Below are 21,579 nucleotides of genomic sequence, written 5' to 3'. Positions count from 1 at the left end.
GAATACAAGTGAACTTTATTAGAATGACAATATAGTTTTAAAAGACATTAAATCATTAAAATTCCTCTCACACTATATAGAAATAGAAATAGAAATTATTTTATTACTACTAGTTTAATTTCCCATGTTTATATGTAATTCCTAATCATTAACTTAAAAAAGAAAAAAATATGTTAAAAAAAAATGAATTAATAGCATTATCACATGACAAACAAATTGACTTTACAATATAATAATAAATGTTGTACATATTAAAATATACATTACATTTTAAACATTGCAAATTTTGTTATATATATATATATATATATATATATATATATTTTATTATATAAATATATAATTTTATTATTAAAATATATTAATTATATTAAATTATATAATATTATATAATAAAAAATATATTAATGTTTGAAAAATACAATAATTTAAAAATCACTTTATAATCATAAAAACATTATGTATTTTTAATGAAGGAAAATTTTGTTTTAAAATTTATATATATTATAATATTGTCCATATTATATCCTTAAACTTAATATAATTTTTTTTAATTGGAAAAAAAATGAGATTTTTTACTATAAAGTAGTACTTGTTGTGTTGATTAAATTCTATCTCCTTTTAACTTTCAAAAGAATTTCATTACTTATTTGTTCTATCTATATCTATATCTATATATATATATATATATATATATATATATATATATAAAAGTAATATATATATATATATATATATATATATATATATATATATATAAAATTTGTTATATATATATATATATAGATATATATGTTAATTAGTATTAAATTGTATATTATATTAAATAAAATAATAAAATGTTTTAAAAAATAAAATAACTTAAAAATCATTTCATAATCATAAAAACATTATATCATTTTTAATGAATGAAAATTTTGTTTTAAAATTTATATATATTATAATTTTTTTATATTATATCTTTATATTTAATATAATCCTTTTAAATTAGAAAAAAAAAAGGATTTTTTTTTTAACTGTAAGTTACTTCTTGTGTTGATTAAATTCTATCTCTTTTTAATTTTGAAAATAATTTCATTACTCATTTGTTTTCTTTTATTTTCTTTTAACTTAAAATATATGATATTGAAAAATTCATTACTTATTTGTTTGCTTTTAGTTTAAGAGATATGATATTGTAAATCGAATTCCAAAAGAGGGCTTCTAATTATATTCGTGTAATATACGTGCAAATGGATCTTCAATCCATACATTTTGGAAGCATAGTCTATTACAAGTCTACCTATTGCTTGCATTATATGATGTTGGATGATTCACTAATTAGGTAAATAAATCTCAAATAACCTCTATGTGATTAAGATGTAAAGGTCTTCTCTGAGTTTATTTTTACTATAGAGTTATTAAGGTATTTTAGGAAAGTGATGAGATTAATATTACTTCTCTCACATGTCTCACATGTTATAGTAATCTTTTATTTTTTACAACCAAATTTAAGTTTAGTTATTACATTACAAGAAAATGTAAAATAGCTTTTAGGAAAAAAGATTGAAATATATATTTTTCAATTTCTTAAAAGGAGTATTCATCAAATGTTATTTAGATGATGATACCTTAAATATGGTGGGGTATGTATTATATTTTTTCCATAATTATCTTACACGTTGTATGTTGCATTGAGTGTAGTAGGGGGTTTGAAGGGGTAGAAGCCATCTTTGGTGATGGTTTTGCATTGAGTGTAGTAGGGGGTTTGAAGGGGTAGAAGCCATCTTTGGTGGTGGTTTGGGGATAACGTTTGTGAACAAATTTGAGTATTTTTTTGCATTTGATTTCGGTAGTTTACAACACAGTTTTAATTTTTAGTTATTTTTTGGCACATGGTGGTTAAGCCCATGGGTTTATAGTTTTGATTAAGGAAATATACTTGTATTCTAATCTAGGGTAAATTGATTGCATTTTATGGATGTCATGGGATATATATATATATATATATATATATATATATATATTATTTTGTAATATTATAAAGATAAATATATGAAAAAATATTTCTTGTTTTCTTGTTTTTTGTTTCTAAGGTAAAATAAATGTGTTAATGTGTTATGTCTTCCAATGCATCTTTTCTATTTTAGTAAGAATCCATTTGTGATCCAAGAAGATCCCAAAAGGCCAAGTTTTCAAAGTCCTCAAAATTCAGTGAAACCAATCTCAAATCGAAGAGCCCTTCGTTTTCAATCCAACAATGCGAATGACACCTCAATCCAACATCGTAAGAAGAACTTATGGCCTACTGATTTCTTTTGGAAACAACTAAAATATTTGCAGACAATGACCCACAGGGACACTTGTCGTTATGACATCAACAATATGGATGTTGACATCATCCATAGAGATGTAGACATCAGCCGTACAAGTGCTGACGTTAGCATGATGTTAGCATCCTGGTCATCCAGACAGTCAACCATATAAACCAATCAACATGCAACATGTGACAACCCAGTCATCATTGCAGATTTTGCTAAGGAGGTGACAATTTGGACCAGTCTCGTGGTTTAAGAAGATGAATTTGTTTCTTACTTAAAATGTCTATTAACCCCTAAAAATTCAGCGAAAAACTGGGTCGTTGAGATTAAAACAATAATATTTTTAAAAAGTGGTTAGTTGGTGGATAGTAAACCTTCCAACCTATCGACCAAACAAGTGGCAGTATATATATTACATAATAAAACAACCATTACCGATGACGAGATATGAAATCGCCTGGTAGGTCCACCAATGTCAACCATATATAATACAATGTTAATCAACACCATTGAAACAAAAAATGTCGAACAAAGTAGGCAGGGGGTCAACGTTGTGACCTCCACTGGCCAAATGTCCTCACATTCTGCCCACCACCAATGTGCCAACGATGAATCTTTGTTATTGTCCTTAGCCCAAATATATTTAAACCCATTCAATCCAGCGCTAAGGGAGGAGGCCACATCGAAGGTTGAGAGTCAAAGAATGCAACACAGAACTCCATGCATGGGTATCGAGACAGGAGCATATTCCCATAATATTCTAAGATTATTCCTGTAGGGGATTCTTGATGGAAATCTAAAATATTCCCTCGAGCTCCAAAATTCACTTGCACAGAACAAGGTCGACTTTATAGTCATTTTTCACATTGTGTCACTACGAATCTAGTCGTGTAGTTTGTTTTTCAACAGGGATCTATGTTTTCAGGTCATCCCTAGAAGAAGAGGTATAAGGTGTCATTTTGTAATTTCTTGTAATTTGATTTCACTTCCAATTAATGAAAGAGCACTCCCCACATTGAGTAATGTAGGAATTTACAGGGTAAGTTCCACAGAAAGAATACCAAAAGGACACCGCTCACAACCAGATCTCAAATCAATACACCAGTATTTTTGACGTGGTTAAAACCCTCAGAGTGCAAGGAGGGAAACAGTCCACGGCCTGTCCCAACGTGGGTACTACAGGCAATTTATTAATCAAAGAATGAAAATTTACATAAGCTTCTCTCATGCACGGATTACCCGAACAATGACCCTCCATGCGCTTTAAATAGAACTCATGGACCAATCGGGTGTCAAGCCACGGATCAAGTGTCGGTAATACCGAGGTGAGAGTGAACCGTCGGATCACTACATATCGTGACCGTCGGATTGTAAGTTACAAAATGTACAACGGTAAAGAAACACACTTTACCTAACTCTAACCTAACTCTATACTAGACCAAGTTGAACTTAACTATATCCTATGTGTCGGAATATCCTAACATCCCCCCTTAAGAACAACTTGGGATAGGATTGAAGGATTTACAAATATGACACAATAGGAGAAGGAAGGAGGCACTAGAGCCTATCCCCCCTTAGTGACAACTTCCTGAACTCCAAGCATATATCGAAGTTTAGTGAACTTCGCCTCTGTGAGAGCCTTTGTGAAGATGTCTGCAACCTGATCATCTGTTGGACAATATTGCACTTCAAGAACATGGTCATGAATGAGCTTTCTGATGAAGTGCATGTGTAGTTCAATGTGTTTGCTGCGCTGATGCTGGACTGGATCTTTGCATAGCTGAATGGCACTTTGATTATCACACCAAAGTGTGGTTGGATGCTGCTGCTCAAAGCCAAACTCTGATAGGATCTGACGAAGCCACAAGGCTTCCTTACTAGCTTCCACGGCACCACGATACTCTGCTTCTGCTGACGAAAGAGAAATGGCAGCCTGTTTCTTACAAGCCCATGTAATAGGTCCTGAACCAAGAGTGAAGACATAACCGGCAGTAGACTTCCGATCATCATGGTCACCAGCCCAATCAGAATCAGTGAAACCAACTAACAGAGGAGCTGCTTTGGCACTGTAATGAATCCCAAACTGTACTGTACCTCGAACATAACGAAGTATTCTTTTAGCTGCTTTCCAATGACTTTCACGGGGGTTTTGCATAAAACGAGCAACAAGGCCAACAACAAAGGAAAGATCAGGACGAGTATGGGTTAAATACAAGAGTTTTCCGACAAGTTGACGGTATAAGGTAGCATCAACTTCAGGAGAAGTACAAGAGACTGAAAGTTTGACTCCAGACTGAAAGGGAGAAGGGGCTGGCTTACAGTCTTCCATGTGAAAATGACGAAGAATATCACAAGCATACTTGGACTGGGAAAGGAAAATACCCTCTTGGGATTGCAAGACTTGAAGACCAAGAAAATAGTGTAAGTGTCCTAAGTCTGTCATTTCAAATTTCTTTTTAAGGCTGGACTTCACATGGTTTATAAGGTTGGGATCACTACCAGTAAGAATAAGATCATCAACATAAAGAACAAGGATGATAAGAGAGTTGCCCACTTTCTTGGTGTAGACAGTATTGTCAGAATGACACCTAGAAAAGCCAGATTCTAAAAGAAAGCTATCCATTTTGGCATACCAAGCCCGAGGAGCTTGCTTGAGGCCATAAAGGGATTTCTTAAGTCGACAAACAAGGCTGGAGTCTGTTTGTATGAAGCCAATGGGTTGTTCCATATAGATTTCTTCCTGCAAGTCCCCATGCAAGAAGGCAGATTTAACATCCATCTGATGGACTTCCCATTTTAAAGAGGCAGCAAGGGAAAGAACAAGGCGGATAGAGTTCATTTTGGCAACAGGGGAGAAGGTTTCAGTGTAGTCAATGCCTTCAACCTGTGAAAAGCCCTTAGCAACGAGACGAGCTTTATGTTTATCAACTTTCCCATCTGGTCCATACTTGGTTCTGTAAACCCATTTACATCTAACAAGTTTGCGTCCCTTTGGTAGAGGAACAAGATCCCATGTATCATTTGTCATCAATGAATGATATTCTTCATTCATAGCTGCTTCCCAATGTGGATGGCCTGAAGCTTCTGCAAAAGTGTCAGGATCATGATTTACTGGAGCTTGAGCCAGTAAAGAAGAGGCTCTTTCAAACTGAGAACGTGTACGTCGCTGATCTGTAGGATCACCGGCAAGATCACCTGCTGCATCCCGAGTAGCACGGACCCATCTTGGAAGTTGAGGATCCTGAGAAGGTGGGGGAGGATTATCATCCTCGCTTTCATCATCTGAAGAAGAAATGTTTTCAAAAGTAGAAGAGATAGGAAGAGGTGGCACATCCGCCGGACTAGGCTCGCAGGCCGATTTATTTTCATCAAATTTTACATCTCTTCTAATGATAACATTTTTGGACTTAAATGGAATAAGTCTATAACCTTTTACATCTTCAGAATATCCAACAAAAGTACATTTCTCACTCTTAGGTTCTAAAGCTTTATGCTTTTCATCTGGAATATGGGCCCATGCTTCACTTCCAAACACACGAAAGTGACTTACATCTGGTTTAATGGAACTCCAAGCTTCTTCTGGAGTGATATTCTCTAGAACCTTAGTAGGAGTGCGATTGATTATATAATTTGCACAATTAATTGCTTCGGCCCAAAAACTAAGACTGAGTCCTTTAGATTGCAGCATACAATTAGCCATTTCCTTTAAGGTGCGATTTTTCCTTTCAGCTACACCATTTTGTTGTGGAGTGTATGGAACAGTATGTTGCATTTGAATTCCATTTTCGGTGCAAAAGTTGATGAATGTGTTTTTAACATATTCTCCACCATTATCAGTTCTTAGCTTAAGAATTTGATGTCCAGATTGTTTTTCAACAAAGGCTTTGAAGGCCAAAAAAGTGTTAAATACTTCACTCTTGAGTTTTAAGAAGTATACCCAAGTGCGTCTGGAGAAATCATCAATGAAAGTTAAGAAGTACTTGCAGCCAGAGAATGAAGCAACAGGAAGAGGACCACATAAATCACTGTGCACAAGCTGTAAAGGGGCTGAGGCGTGCCAAGAGGCACGTTTGTCAAAACTGTCCCGATGATGTTTTCCGAGTACACATCCGGAACAAACACCATCTCTGCAAGATACCATAGGAAGACCTGTCACCATATTTTCTTTACATAGATGCTGAAGGGAGCGATAGTTTAAGTGACCAAATCGCTCATGCCAAAGTTTGCTCACTTCATCATTATGAGCAACAAATACTGAGGGAAGATTTGATGACCCAAAGTTGTGAAACTTATACAACCTTTTGGAATCATCAGCAAGACCAGTAGCTAGAATCTGTTTAGGATCTTTTAGATCCTTGATTACAACATCATGAGGTGAAAATTCAACAATTTTACCTTCACCTGAATGAGTTATCTGATAGACAGATAGAAGGTTGCAGGATAAGGTTGGAACACATAATACATCATTAAACTGACCATTGTCTAGATGAACAGTTCCAGTCCCTACAACATTAAGAGATCTATCATCACCAATATATATATTTTTGGTGTTACAATCATTTAAAGAAGAAAACATGGCTTGATTTTTGGCCATGTGACAAGAGGCTCCAGAATCAATGAGCCACTCATGAGAATGAGAAGAAGAAGAAGATACATTTAATGCATAACCAGACTGAGATGATTGATAATGACATGCAGAAAGTGCCATTCCGGAAGTTGAAGTTGAAGTAGGCTCCACATGGATGTTATGTTTCTTCATTGCGGCTTCCAAGGCTTCCATCTTCTTAAAGCATTTAGATTCTAAGTGGCCATCTCGATTACAAAAGTTACAATGTCTATCAGACTTCTTCCATTTGTTTTTATTGGTCTTATCATTTTGCTGAAATGATCTTTCATTTTGAGGCTGAGATGGTTTAGGACCATTCTTTTGAGGATATGACTTCTTAGGATTCTTTGAATTTGGTTGCTGCTGGGCGGCTAACGCTTTCGTGGAAGAGTTTCCAAGATTAAGAAGACCAAGGTGTAAGAGTTTTTCTTGTTCTCTTATTAAGGAATCACAAAAGGAGTCAAAGGAAGGGGCCTTGTATTCTTGTCCTTGACAAATGAAAGCTTCCCTTGTAGAATGGAAAGTGGAAACAAATACAGAGTAGGTTGGTCCCAACTTAGTAAGGATGGAATAAATAAGGTTACCATCTTCTTTCTTAACTTTAACACCTTCCAAGAGATATCTAAGGGTCTTGAATTTGGACAAGAAATCTTCAATGCAAGAAAAATTATTAGGATCCAAAGTAAGCAGCTCATTTTCAAGTTGATGGGCTCTAATTTCATTTTTAATTCCAAAAACTTTAGCAAGTTTTTCTAATGCTTCATGAGGAGTCTCAAGTTCTGCAATGTGGAATCTAAGATCAGGAGAAAAGACATCCCTATCAAACCACGTGCTTGATCTTGTCTATTTTCCCATTTTGCCGCCTTGTCTTCATCTTTTGGTTTCTTCTCTTGGTCTGTGGCTATTCTGTAGAGACCTTTACTTCTAAGTAAATCTCCCATGTAGGCTACCCATTGGAAGTAGTTAGTGCTGTCAAGAATGACTTGGCATGGACTTTCCATTTTAAAAAAAACTGAAGCTGAAGATGCTGAAAGTAAGTGTTCCAATGGATAGATCTCAAAAAAATAGGCGGTTTTAAAAAAAACGGCTCTGAAAAAGGCTTCCGGATGAAGAAGTTATGGCTTTTTGAAAAAAAATTGTTGACGTTGCCGGCAATGAAAAAATCCGTGAATGAAAAAATCCGCCCCCACAAAATGGAGACTTGAACCCAAGACCTCTACTCTCTTAAAATAGCTTTGAACCAATTGATCTATACAAAAAATTTGAGAGAGAGAGAGAGAGAGAGAGAGGGGGGGGGGGGGGGCCTTGGTTTGCGTGCTTGCCTTGAGAAAGCTCTTTTTCCCTACAAAACACAAAACACAAAACCCAACACGAATATGCAAAGAAAAACGAACCTTACGGCTCGAAGTTAGCTTTAGCCAAAAAACTAGAAATTTTAAAAAAAATCTCAAAGTTAGCTTTAGCCAAAAAACTAAATATTTTTCTCAATGTTTCTGATTTTCCGAGATCACACTAAGGTGCAGGGAAAAGAGCATACGCATGAGAAAAATCCTTCCTTTCTGTTTCTGATTTGCCCAGATCGCACAGAGTCGCAGGGCAAAGAGCATACGCAGAAATGAAAGGTATAGATCCGGTTAAAAAAAAGGCTAAATAAACTGAGACCGAAATAAGCAGAGAGAAAATAACAGTAAACTGCAAAAAAACACTGTATACCTCCCGATCTGAAAAATGACGCAGCTAGGGCTACCGGAAACCTTTTCGCGTGAAACGAAAGGGGTTCCTCACTGGAACAGATGCTCCGAACGCAACAGAGCAGTCCTCTCGGCCCGAAAGCAGTCAGAAACAGCAGATCTAGGAAACGACAGCCGCATGCAGTTCTACCGGCTTCAGATTTGGATCACCAACGGACGCGGCCCTCAAATAGCTCTGATACCATGTAGGAATTTACAGGGTAAGTTCCACAGAAAGAATACCAAAAGGACACCGCTCACAACCAGATCTCAAATCAATACACCAGTATTTTTGACGTGGTTAAAACCCTCAGAGTGCAAGGAGGGAAACAGTCCACGGCCTGTCCCAACGTGGGTACTACAGGCAATTTATTAATCAAAGAATGAAAATTTACATAAGCTTCTCTCATGCACGGATTACCCGAACAATGACCCTCCATGCGCTTTAAATAGAACTCATGGACCAATCGGGTGTCAAGCCACGGATCAAGTGTCGGTAATACCGAGGTGAGAGTGAACCGTCGGATCACTACATATCGTGACCGTCGGATTGTAAGTTACAAAATGTACAACTGTAAAGAAACACACTTTACCTAACTCTAACCTAACTCTATACTAGACCAAGTTGAACTTAACTATATCCTATGTGTCGGAATATCCTAACAAGTAAGGCCTGGAGATGTAGCCCACACTGGATGAACTCCATTATCAAATTGTTTATGTGCCTTTGATCTCATGGTTTATTTTGATTTCCGCTTCTTTATGTGTTTATGTCACTTTGTTACATGCTCTTTTAAAATGAAATTTTCTATGCATCCTTGAAGTAAAAGATTTGGATCATGTTTCATATCAAATTATGTCTTCTTGATGCGAGTTACATGAGTGAACGCTAACTAGGAAGAAGTGCCAAAAAAGTGAAGGAAAACTAAAATACTTTGGTCCTAGGGCAGGGTGTGTAGAATGAAGATGGAAAAGCGTAGATTAGGAAGCTCGAATAGAGGAAGAGTGAAATTATCGCAAGATATTCTTCACCATGGTAGAGAAAGTGGACAAATTGTTTGCAGAATATGAGAAGACAATCAAGCCTAAGAAGAAAGAGCTAGATGATCATGCCTCGGTAAACCATGGAGGTGGAGGAGAAGATCCCCCTCCCTCTCCATCTTCTAGTGATAGTTCTTCTTCTTCCTCTTCTCATCATTCTAACATGCATCATACAAATGCATCTGAAAATCCATTTTTAAGATAGATGTAAATTTTGATTTGCCCACATATAATGGAGGATGCAATTCATAGAAGTTAAACAATTGGATTAGACAAATCAAGCTTTATTTATGGATTCACAAGATCGAGGACGATGAGGCCAAGATCAAATTAGCATCTCTTCAGCTGAGTGGCGTCACTCTCTTCTAGTGGGAGAGAAAGTTGTAGAAAGGTAACACAAGCTTGGGTAATATCCTTTCTTGTTGGTCCAATTTTGTTTATGCATTAAAATATCAATTATATGCTTTGGGTTATCGAAAAAATGATTTAATGGAATGGAAATATTTGAGGCAAGAAAAGGGTCAAAATGTACAAAGTTTCACATAAGAGTTAGAAAACAAGCTTTAAATTTGGGCATTTCACTTGATTCACCTGAAACTATAATAAAGTATATTGGTGTTTTACATAGTTACATCGGGCATTTTTTTCTGTTGTTTGAGCCTACTACTATTGATGTGTCTAGTGTGAACGGAACTCACCTTGAAATTGGGGGCAAGAATGACAAAGATGATCAACCCAATAAATCATCTTTCAAACCTTGTAATCGTAAGTTCAAAGGAAAAGGAAAGGGAAATGACAAGAAGGTGGCTACAACTAAGATAGAAGAACGAGAGAAAACATCTTTCACACATTACAATGAATTCCATGATGTTGAACACTGTTTGAAGTTCCATCCAGAGTTGAAGCCAAAAATATTTGGTGGAAAGGGAAAGAAAAAGATGGTGGAGACCTTGGAGAGCAGTACCTTGGATCTAACTCTAGTGACGACACATGGATCACATAAGTGTGCATACAAGGTAACCTTTCTCTTCATGCTAATGAAAGAGGACTGAATTGTGATGAAACATACTAAAGTGGAAACCTTGTTTGATGCAGGCTCACAAGTAAACTTGATTTTAGAATCCTTGGTTAAGAAATTAGGGTTGGATACCAAGACTCATATAAAACCCTACCCTCTTGGTTGGGTGTATGACAAAGCCAAATTACATGTAACCAAACAATGCAGGGCTAGATTTGGGATTTCAACCAAACTAGTAGATGAGGTTGAACTTGATTTTGTACCTTTGGATATTTGTGGCATTGTATTGGGGAGTCCATATTTGTATGACAGGAAAGCAATTTTCTTTCTCCATGAAAACAAGTATTATCTCATGGAAGATGAGGTGGAATACATTGTTAGAGCTCATCGTGTTAAGGCCAGTGTAAGTCTTCTAAGTTCAGGTTAGATGAAGAGATTGATCAATTCCAAGAAAGGGTGCATGCTTATGGTTCTGAGAGAAGAATATGAAAACACATCTGAATATTTCCAAACTTGTGATCCCACTCATAAACAAGAATTGCATGAAATTATTTCTAACTATAATGAGACTTTTCAGGAAACAAGTGGGTTGCATCCAAAGCATGAGGTCCAACATGAAATTCACTTGGAGAAGGATTATTCTTTACAAAATATTCATATGTACAAGTTGTTAGCCATTGAGATGGAAGTGATAAAGAAACAAGTACAACAATTTATGAACCAAGGGGTCATAAGACCAAGTTCTTCTCCATGTGGTTCACCCATCGTGTTGTTTCCAAATAAGGACGACACATGGAGGATGTGTGTGGACTACAGGCATATCAACAAAATAACAGCCAATAAACAATACCATCTTCCTCGCCTTGATGATTTAATAGATCAATTGAAAAATGTTGTCTATTTTACAAAACTAGACTTGTGCAGTGGATATCATCAGGTGAGGATTTAATAACATGATGTATGGAAGACAGCATTCAAGACAAAACATGTGGTGTTTGAATGGTTGGGGATTCCATTCAAACTGTGAAATGCTCTGATGACATTCATGGGGGTGGTGAATGATACTTTCATACCCTTTCTTGATGATTTTGTACTTGTGTATCTTGATAACATTCTTGTTTTTAGTATAACATGGGAAGATCATGTGGGGGATTTTAAAAAGGTTCTTGATGTTTTACAAAAAGGAAAATTCTGATGTCAAAAATTCTAAATTTGAATTTGGTAAGACCTCTTTGATTTAGTTAGGACACATTGTTGGAGGTCGATTGTGAAGTGGCCTAAACCAACCAATGTTATAGAGGTTCATAGATTTTTTAGTGTAGTATAATATTGTAGAAGGTTCATTTCCAAATTATATTTTATTGCATCCCCCTTGCATGCATTGAAAAGTATGAAGTAAACCATTCAGTGGGGAGGAAAGCAACATAAATCCTTTGATACGCTAAAATAGAAGATTAGTATTGGACGCGTTTTGGCCTTACATGACCTCTAGTAGCCTTTTGGGATAAAGACAAATTCCAGTTGGTACTCCATGGGAGTAGTGTTGATGCAGTAAAGGAAACATGTATGCCACCATTTAGCCACATTCTCCCAAGCCATTGTGAACAATCCCACCTATGGCAAGGAGTTGTATGCCTTGGTCCAGAGCATGAAGAAGTGGAAGAATTATTTGATTGTCAATAATATCATTATTGGCACTTATCACTAGCCCTTGCAATACCTCTAGTCGCAAACCAAGATTAAACATGAATATCATTTTAGGTGGATGGTATTCCTTACGATTTCATCTGGTAATAAAATGCAAGTAGGGAACTAGCAACAAAGTGGTAGATATGCTTTCTCGCCCTCTTAACTTTGTATCTATAGTTTCATAAAATGCTTCTTAACCTTTTGAAATTTATACTAAACGGTATGTTGATGATGGATATTTTAAGGATATTTATGTAAATTTGACTCATTGATCGCAGGTAGACAATTAGTATTTGCAAGGAAAATTGTTGTACCATATTGGAAATCTTTGTATCCCCACTAACGAAAGAATACATGTAATCAGAGAGGCACATACCTATCTTATGTCAGGTCAAATTTTTGTAGGAAAAAAATTGTGTCATTTACAGAGGTTTTGTTATTGGCCTCACATGGAAAACATTGTGGCTTGAAATGTAAAGGGATGTGTATTGTGCTTTTTTTTCAAGCCCACTAATAAAAAATTAGGGCTCTACACACCACTCCTTGTCCCGATTCATCCATGGGAAAGTGTGTCAATGGACTTTATTGGTGGTTTTCCTTTGTATAGGAGAGGTCATCACTATTTGTTTGTCATTGTGGATCGATTTAGAAAAATGTGTTTCTTAATGACTTGTAAAAAGAATAACATTGTAGTGCAAACTACTCATATCTTCTTCCAAATTGTATGGGTCCAATCTGGGTTTCCCACATCCATAGTGTCTCATTGAGACTCTCTTTTCCCTGCAAAGTTCTGGATGAGTTTGTGGAGAATTGACCCCATGTTGAAGAGGAGTGTGAAATTTCATTCGCATACCGATGGGAAAACTGAGGTGTTCAACTACACAGTGGTACACTTACTCTAGGGCTATTGTGCCAAGCATCCCAAGTTGTGGGACAAGAAACTTCCTTATTGAAACATGCATACAATAGGGCAGTACATTCATCCACTCAAAGTTGAACATTGGAGACATGCTTTGGATATTTTCCAAAGGATCCCCTAGACATGGTATTTGGGAGAGATGAAGATTCCAGTGAGAAAGATGACAGGTACAAAGCATGAAAGTTCATTCAGCGAACTCAAATGATTGACCAGGAAGTACAAGAACAACTCGAGAAAAGTCAAGCTCAATACAAGGCTCGACATGACAAACACTTGGTTGACCACCAATTTTAGGTTGGAGACAAGACGTGGCTCTATGTCAGCAAAGATAGAATGAAAGGGGAAGGAAAGAAGTTGAGACCAATCTAATATGGTCAATTCACCTTATTAGAGAATATTGGAGACAATGATTGTTGTCTAAATTTTCGAGCATACATGCAGATGTATTAAATGGTGAACATTGAAAATGTGAAACTTTATGAGCCTTATTTGATCATGGACACAAAAGATGTTGGATAGGCTATTAAAATGCATGATTTTTCACTTGAATACTAGGATACACTACCTGAAGATATCATTCATGACATGAGGACTAAGACTTCATGATGGGGAGACGTGGATTATCTTCGTATTGGTTTCAATGGAATGCATACAAGTAAGGCCCATTGGATTGAAAATAAGAAAGTAAGGGAGAAATTTCCCAACTTTCCAATTGACCGATAAAGCTTTTGGCAGGCCAAAAGCTCATTAGTGGGGAGAAATAATCCAGGAGGATCCCAGAAGGCCAAATTTTTAAAATCATCAAAACACAGTGAAACTAGTCGCAAATATAATAGATCGTCATTTCGAATCCAACGATGTGAACGACAACTCAATCTGACATCATATGAAGAAGTTATGGTCCGTTGAAGTTTTTGGAAACAATTAAAAATTTTGTAGGCAAGACCCACAGGGATGCTTCGCATGCTCACATTAGTTGTACGAATGCTAACATCAGCTATATGGATGCTGACATCATCCATATGGGTTTTCATGTGAGCAGGTGACATGGCGGTACAGATGAGGGAAGGCCAACCAGAATGCAACACATGGTAGCATAAATTAGCAACCTTGTCATCCACCTAGTTAGCCATATGGAAAAATCATGATGCAAGATGTGGCATCCTAGTCAGCATCACCAGATTCTTCTAAGGAGGTGACAATTTGGACTAGTTAGGTTGTCAACGACGGTGAATTTGTTTCTACATAAAATGTCTAGTAAATCCTAAATATTCTATGAGAAACCAAGAAGTTGAGATTAAAATAATAATATTTAAGAAAATGATCATTCATCATCTACCCAATGGCCAAACGAGTGGTGGTATATATATTATATAATAAAACAACAATTCCCAACAGTGGGAGTTCAAGCTGGCTAGTGAGTCCATTGGTTGGTTTGCCAACGCCAGAAAAATACAATATAACACCAACCAACACCATTGAAAGAAAGAATGTCAAATGGGTTGGGTGGGATGTCGACCCTGTGACCTCCCCTCGCCAAACGTCCCCACATGTCGCCCGCTGCCAATCCACTAGTGGTGCTTCTATGTTATTTTTGTTGGCCAAAATATATTTAAACCCATTAAATCCAATGCCAAGGTAGGATGTCATGTAGCGAGAGGAGAGCCATAAAACTACACACACAGGAATTGAGACAGAGAATATTCCCAAAATATTCTTGGAATATTCCTATATGGGAATCTTATATGGAATCTAAAATATTCCCTAAAGCTCCAGAAATCACCTGCACAGAACATGGTCGACTTTATGGTCATTTTCCATGATTTTTCACTAGGAATCCAATTGTGCAGTCTTTTTCTTCGGCATAGGTATATGTTTTCAGGTCATCCCTAGAATTGGAGGTACAAGGTTTCATTTTATAATTTCTTGTGATTTGATTTTGTTTTCAAATAATGAAACAAGCCTCCCCACATTAAGCAGGGCCCGCAGATGTAGCCCACACTAGGTGAACTTCATTATCAAGTTGTTTTCGTGCCTTTGATCTCATGGTTTCTTTTGATTTCCACTTCTTTATGTGTTTATGTCACTTGGTTACATGCTCTTTTAAATTTGGTTTTGTAAGAATCCTTGAAGTAGAAGATCTAGATCAATTTGTGGTAGTTAATTGTACAAGTTTAAAACCTACATTTGGTATTAGAGAATTTTTGACTTCAAGGGAATGCTTTTGTGGCTAAGGGATTTTTTTGAAGCTTATGGTAAACTCTGGCATAGAGGGAGAGCTTTGGAATTGATTATTGTGGTGAAAGTAAATGGAAAAAAGTTCATATATAGAGATTGAAAAATTTAATTAATACAATTTTGAGCCATGAAATTCTAAGATGGAAAATAAGATGGTGAACAAATATTAGTCGATCATTGTGGATCTGGCTGTTGTACTAATGATGATGTCAACATCATACTAGACCAAGTTGGATTGAAAGGAAGTGTGCAATATTATTTTGTCTCTTAGATTTAGTATTACTAAATGTTTTGGGAGAATCTACAACAAAGATATTATGGAACAAGTTAGCCTCATTTTGTATCAATCCAAGTCTCTAATAAAAAATTTGTCCATATTGAAATTTTTTTCTAACTTGAGAATCAACGGTGGAGGATTAGTAATAGAGCATATAGATGCGTTCAATACTATGACAAGTCAACTATTGTCTGCTAATATTAAGATTTGAAATGAAGATAAGTGTAATAGTTTCTAATGTTGTTTAGTAGACTCATGGGCTATATTTGTGTTGTGATATGTAGTAATGCAACTACTTTAATTTTAAATGGTGTAGTCTCATCCTTGTTATTGAAGGAGATGAGACAAAAATATATATAAAGTGGAAATATATATTCTTTATTTTTAAGAGAACATTCCTATCAAAAAAATAAAAAACCTCTCAAGGGGGATATATCAATCTAGAGTGGGATTCAAATATCTACGAGAATTTGTAAAGATATATTGGAAATGTGGAGAAAATGGAATAAAAAGAAAGATTGTAGACACAAAATGGAAAAGAAATTGAAGGTATTTGATGATGCTACTTCTATAGGAGAGAAAGACTCCTCATGTGAAGGAGGTAATGTGCAATTTTCTTCTTGAACTACACATATAGATTATGAGCCATGGTTGCTTGTCTAAGAGGTATATTTTTATGTGATTGCTGAAGGGAGTAGTTTTTTAAGTATGGAAGATATGATGGTACTGATGTTTTATTAGGAGATGACTTAATAGCCAAAATAATGGGATTATGTAAAGTCAAGTTAAAACTGAAGGGTGGAAGGATTACAAAACTCATTGGTGTTCAAAACATCCCACGATTAATTAGAAATTATTATTTTTGTAAGAAAGATGAGAAACACAAGTGTACAAATAATGCTTGAAAATGATACATGAAATATGTTTTAAGTAGAAATAGTATTACTAAGGGAAGTTTGGATTATAGGTCTATCTAAGCTACTATGGAATATTTCCATTGTTCTTGTGAGTGGAGATGAAGAAGGAAAAAATCCTACATCTTTTGAATAAAAGACTATATTGTGCCATCAAATAATGGAACATATTGGAGAGAAGGGCCTATAAGTACTATATGGTAACGATATGGTAGAAGATATTTCTCTCAAGATATTGATTTATATGAACATTGTTGATATGGGAAGTAGAATATTTTATGATTCTCCTACGATGTAACAAGGGTAGAGGGAATATTACAAATTTAGTGCATAGTGATGTCTTTGGACCTACATCAATTCGCTCACTAGATAAATTTGTGCACTATGTCTTATTTATAGATGACTTTTTGAGAAATACATCAATTTATTTTCTCAAAAAGACATATAAAGTTTTTGAAAAATTCAAATAGTTTAAAGCTATTGTGGAAAATCAAATAGATAATGAAAATAAGCTTTTAGAGACATATCATGGTGGAGAATTATGCTAGAATGAATTCAAAGAATTATGTCACAAGTGTAGTATACTGAGACAAAAAGCTACTCCACACACAATTTAGTATGGAGTTGTAAAGGATGAGTAGGAACCTAATTTAGAAAGAAAATATCATGCTTAGTTGTGCCAAATTAGGACAAAATTTTTGGTAGAGGTTGTGGATATTGCATGTTACCTAGTAAATAGATCAACCTCATCCGTTTTAGAAGATAAGACCCCACATAAGATATGAATTGGTAAAAAACCTTCTCTTAAACATAATAGGGTATTTGGATGTGATTCATATGTAAATTTTCTAAAAGAGAATAGGGGTACATTATATAAAAAAATTGAAAGTGTATCTTTAATGGATATAATTATGCTTAGAAAGGTTTTAAGCATTGGAACCTAGAAACTAAGAAGGTTGTGTATAGTCAAGATGTAGTATTTAAAGAAATAAAGGAGTTTCCAAATAGGAAGTCCTACCATGGTAGAAATAACAAGAGAAGATAGAGTTTGAGCGGAATAATGATGAATCATACTCTATAGAAGAACATGAATCACAAGAATAAAACGACAAAGTCTAATTTAAGGAGATCGATTCAGAAAAAGAAAAAAAGAAAAAATGGGAAGCCAAAAAGGTATATTCCACTTGATTTTCACTAAAAAAATTCTTTGCTTATTATTGATGATGATCTTGGAATTTATAAGGAAGTAGTGAATTCAGATGACGGGAAACTCTAAAAAGAGGCCATGGACAAAGAAATGGTGGTCCTAGATAAAAATGAGGCTTGGGATCTAGTGGAGTTGACCTCTAGAATAAATATGATTTGTAACAAATGGTATTTAAAAATAATTTGAATGCATAGGGAAAATAAGAGAAATACAAAGCTTGATTAGTAGGAAAAGGTTATTCATGGGTAGAGGGAGTTAGATTTTGGTGAGATCCTTTGTTCTGTTTCCATGTTAAATTCTATTAGATTTATTTTATGTATTGTTTCTACATTTTGATTTTGATGTAAAACAATGGACACTGAAAATAAGATTCCTACATAAAGATATGGAAGAATAAGTCTACATTAAGTAGCAAGAAGGCTTTATGATGAAAGACAAGAAAAGGTTGATACGCAAACTAAAAAAATATTATCTGGGTTAAAGAAATCACCAATGATGGGGAATCAAAAAATTGATACTTATATTTGGGACTTGGATTCATAAGGAGGAGAGGGAGACTTTGATTCAAAAGTAGCAAAAGAAATTACACTCTATTTCAAAAGAATTGGCGATCATCTTAATTATTTGGATTTGTATGTCAATAATAATTTTCTAATTGGAAAAGATAGAGAAATTATTGAGGAAGTAAAAAATTAGTTGTCCTCTAAATTCAACACAAAGGCTCTTGGAACCACAAATTTCATTTCTAGCATGGAAAATAAAAGATATTGGGCAAACAAAAGACATTGGTTGAATCATAGGCAATATTTCCAGACAATATTGCGTAGATGTAGTATGGATAAATGTAAACCGGTAAAGATCCCTATTCCCATAGGTTTAAAGTTATTTGCACCATAGTGTCCCAAGACATACTAAGAGGAAGATAACATGTCCTTGTATCATATGTTAGTGTGGTTGTTTGATTTATACAATGGTATATAATAGACCAGATATTGCACATGAAGTGCTAGTATTGAGTTGGTATATGTCAAAACTAAGAAAGGAGTATTGACACCAATAAACCTGGGTTTCAGTTATTTGTGTGGCATTAGTAGTTATGAATTGTGATACCAGGGAAGATGAATATTGGAAAAAGTGTTATAGATACATGGTTTGAGTGATAGAGACTCGATTGAAGATCTCAATTGTGGAAGATATACAAGTGGCTATGTGTTCAACCTATTTCAAGAAATAATCAGTTGTATGAGCAATATATAATCTATAATGGCACTCACAACTACATAAGATGAATACATGTAAATCACACATGCAAGTAAGGAAATAATATGGTTACAGATATTGTGTTTGGTTATTGGGTTAGTACAATGAATTAAATTGTAAAAATAGATTGTATTTTTCTATGATAATTTTTACATTTATTTTTGGTACTTTTGGGAATATAGTTTTAGCCTTTTATGTTTTATGGTGAATGGTGATTTAGCCCATAATCTTGTAGTCTTAATTAAGTAACTACAATTATATTACATTGTAATACTGTAAAAGAAATATTTTGAATATTCTTTTTATTTTACTAAATTTGAATTTTTAAGATAAAATATTTGTAGATAAGAATATATTTATAGAGACTATGGAAAGTTAAAAATGTATACAAATTTGTTTTAAAGAATTTTCAATTCCACTAAAATTAACAACAAAATAATAAATACCATTTTTATTGACTCCTCTTATTACATGCTTTACACTACCACATTAAATACTTTTTCATGTCAAACATTTTCAAGTGAGAAAAATTTTGCATTCACGCCTCTCAACCTAGTCATGTTTCATCCACACATCAAGGTTTGTACATAGCAAGACTTAGTTTTTCAAGGACATAGATAGTTTTAATTATTCCTACTGGTTTTAATAGGAGTAAACACAATACCCAATAGGAATAAGAGATGAATTAATCTAACTTCAAATAAACATTATATCTAAATTGAGAATGAAAACAACGATAATAGTAAATAAATGAAAAAGACTTTATAATTGTTGTGAATTTTGGAAAAATAAATAAAAAATAATATATAGATAGATAGATAGATAGATAGATAGATAGATAGTCGTGAGACACTCTACTAGCTAAAAGAAATGGTTTTGTGAAATCCACATACAAAACTCTTGTAGGGGCCTTATAAATAATACCTAAACATAATTAGAAGAATTAATACTTGATATTAGTATGGTTTGCGCACATGTAGAGTAATACAAAAATTTGGAATTGTTAATGTTAAACTAACACATAAATAATGAAAAATATATGAAAGATAGTTGTGAGATGCATTATATTCACAAAGATATGCATTTCTACAATCCTTATGACCGTTGGTTTCATATTCCAAGGTCTCTTAGACTCTAACGACTATTTAACTTCCACCACGTCTGTTAGTGTCAGTCTCGTATACCTTCCACCAGTGATGAAATGTGCTTTTACCAAGTCTGTGAGGAGTCTCAAGGTCAAATTTTATCATGTCACTAGGTTTACAGAGTAAAATTTGGTCATTCGCTAGTTTGTCTAGGAATGTTTTCATTCTTTTGGAAAAATCACACATGTTGGTTACCTACCTCACTTACATGAAGGTATCATAATAAAAGGGATGTTTTCATAATATCAGTCATCATCATTACCATTACACTAAGTCTCATGTCCTCACTAACTCATTAGGGTTTCTAGGTTCATCATCATCATGTGTAAATTCAGCTTTAAGACAAGCAACTCTTTGACATTATCTTGATGGATTTTCACAAGTTCTTAATGATTTCAGTCTCGAAGGTTTTGGGATAAGAAGTTTCAATATTCAAAAGGTAAAAGTGCAACTTAGGTTTCATCTATCCAAAGTGACTCAGGATTAAAGGTGAAAAATCAGTTTTTGAAAAGGTATGTGGGACCCAATTCTTTTCAAAAGGGAAACATACTTGCATATAAAAATCCAAAAGCCCCAAGCTCACTTCACCTGCCTTCTATTTCCCTTTGTTCATCGAGCTCTCCCCTCCATTGGTGAGGAAACATGGCTTTCTAGGAAAAATTGGCAAAAAATTGCAAGTGCTACACCTCCAGAGACTGCGGTGCACTTATGAGGTTGGCGTTGCGCTTCTGGACACTACTTTGTGCTAGTGCTAGAGCAGCTTGAAACCTTCCAGAATTCACCCAAGCTCAAACATGAAGCTTGCAATCTAGTTTCTTGAGAATCTAAACTTGTTTACAAGTAAGTACAACACTTTACCTACCCTTTTCCTTTAGCAAGATGAATTCAAATGCAAGATTTCTTCATCTAGTGTTTTAGGTGAAATTGTCATGCTATAAGCTAGGGTAAATGATGGTTAGTCTATTTTTGATATTCTAAAAATGAAAAACTTTCATATCACACTTATATACATGTTTAAAATACATTTTGACCCACTAAACTAACTATAAATCATTAAATTAACTCACCTATAACTAAACCCCAGCTCATTCCTAGCAATTTGGGTAGTTTTCCTAGAAGCTTTGTTTTTCATTTCTCACAAAAATTCCTTTCCCCAATTTCACCTCATTTAAGTTTCATGAATTGTTTATAGTCCCTATTAATCTCCTAGAAATTATCTTACCATTATTTCCACT

This window comes from Pinus tabuliformis, chromosome 9 (genome assembly GCF_031772625.1).
Source record: "Pinus tabuliformis cultivar Carrire ecotype Pingquan chromosome 9, CPIR1, whole genome shotgun sequence".
In the NCBI taxonomy this organism is placed as follows: Eukaryota; Viridiplantae; Streptophyta; class Pinopsida; order Pinales; family Pinaceae; genus Pinus; species Pinus tabuliformis.
The sequence above is the reverse complement of the archived record's forward strand: the minus strand, read 5'-3'. Positions refer to the sequence as shown.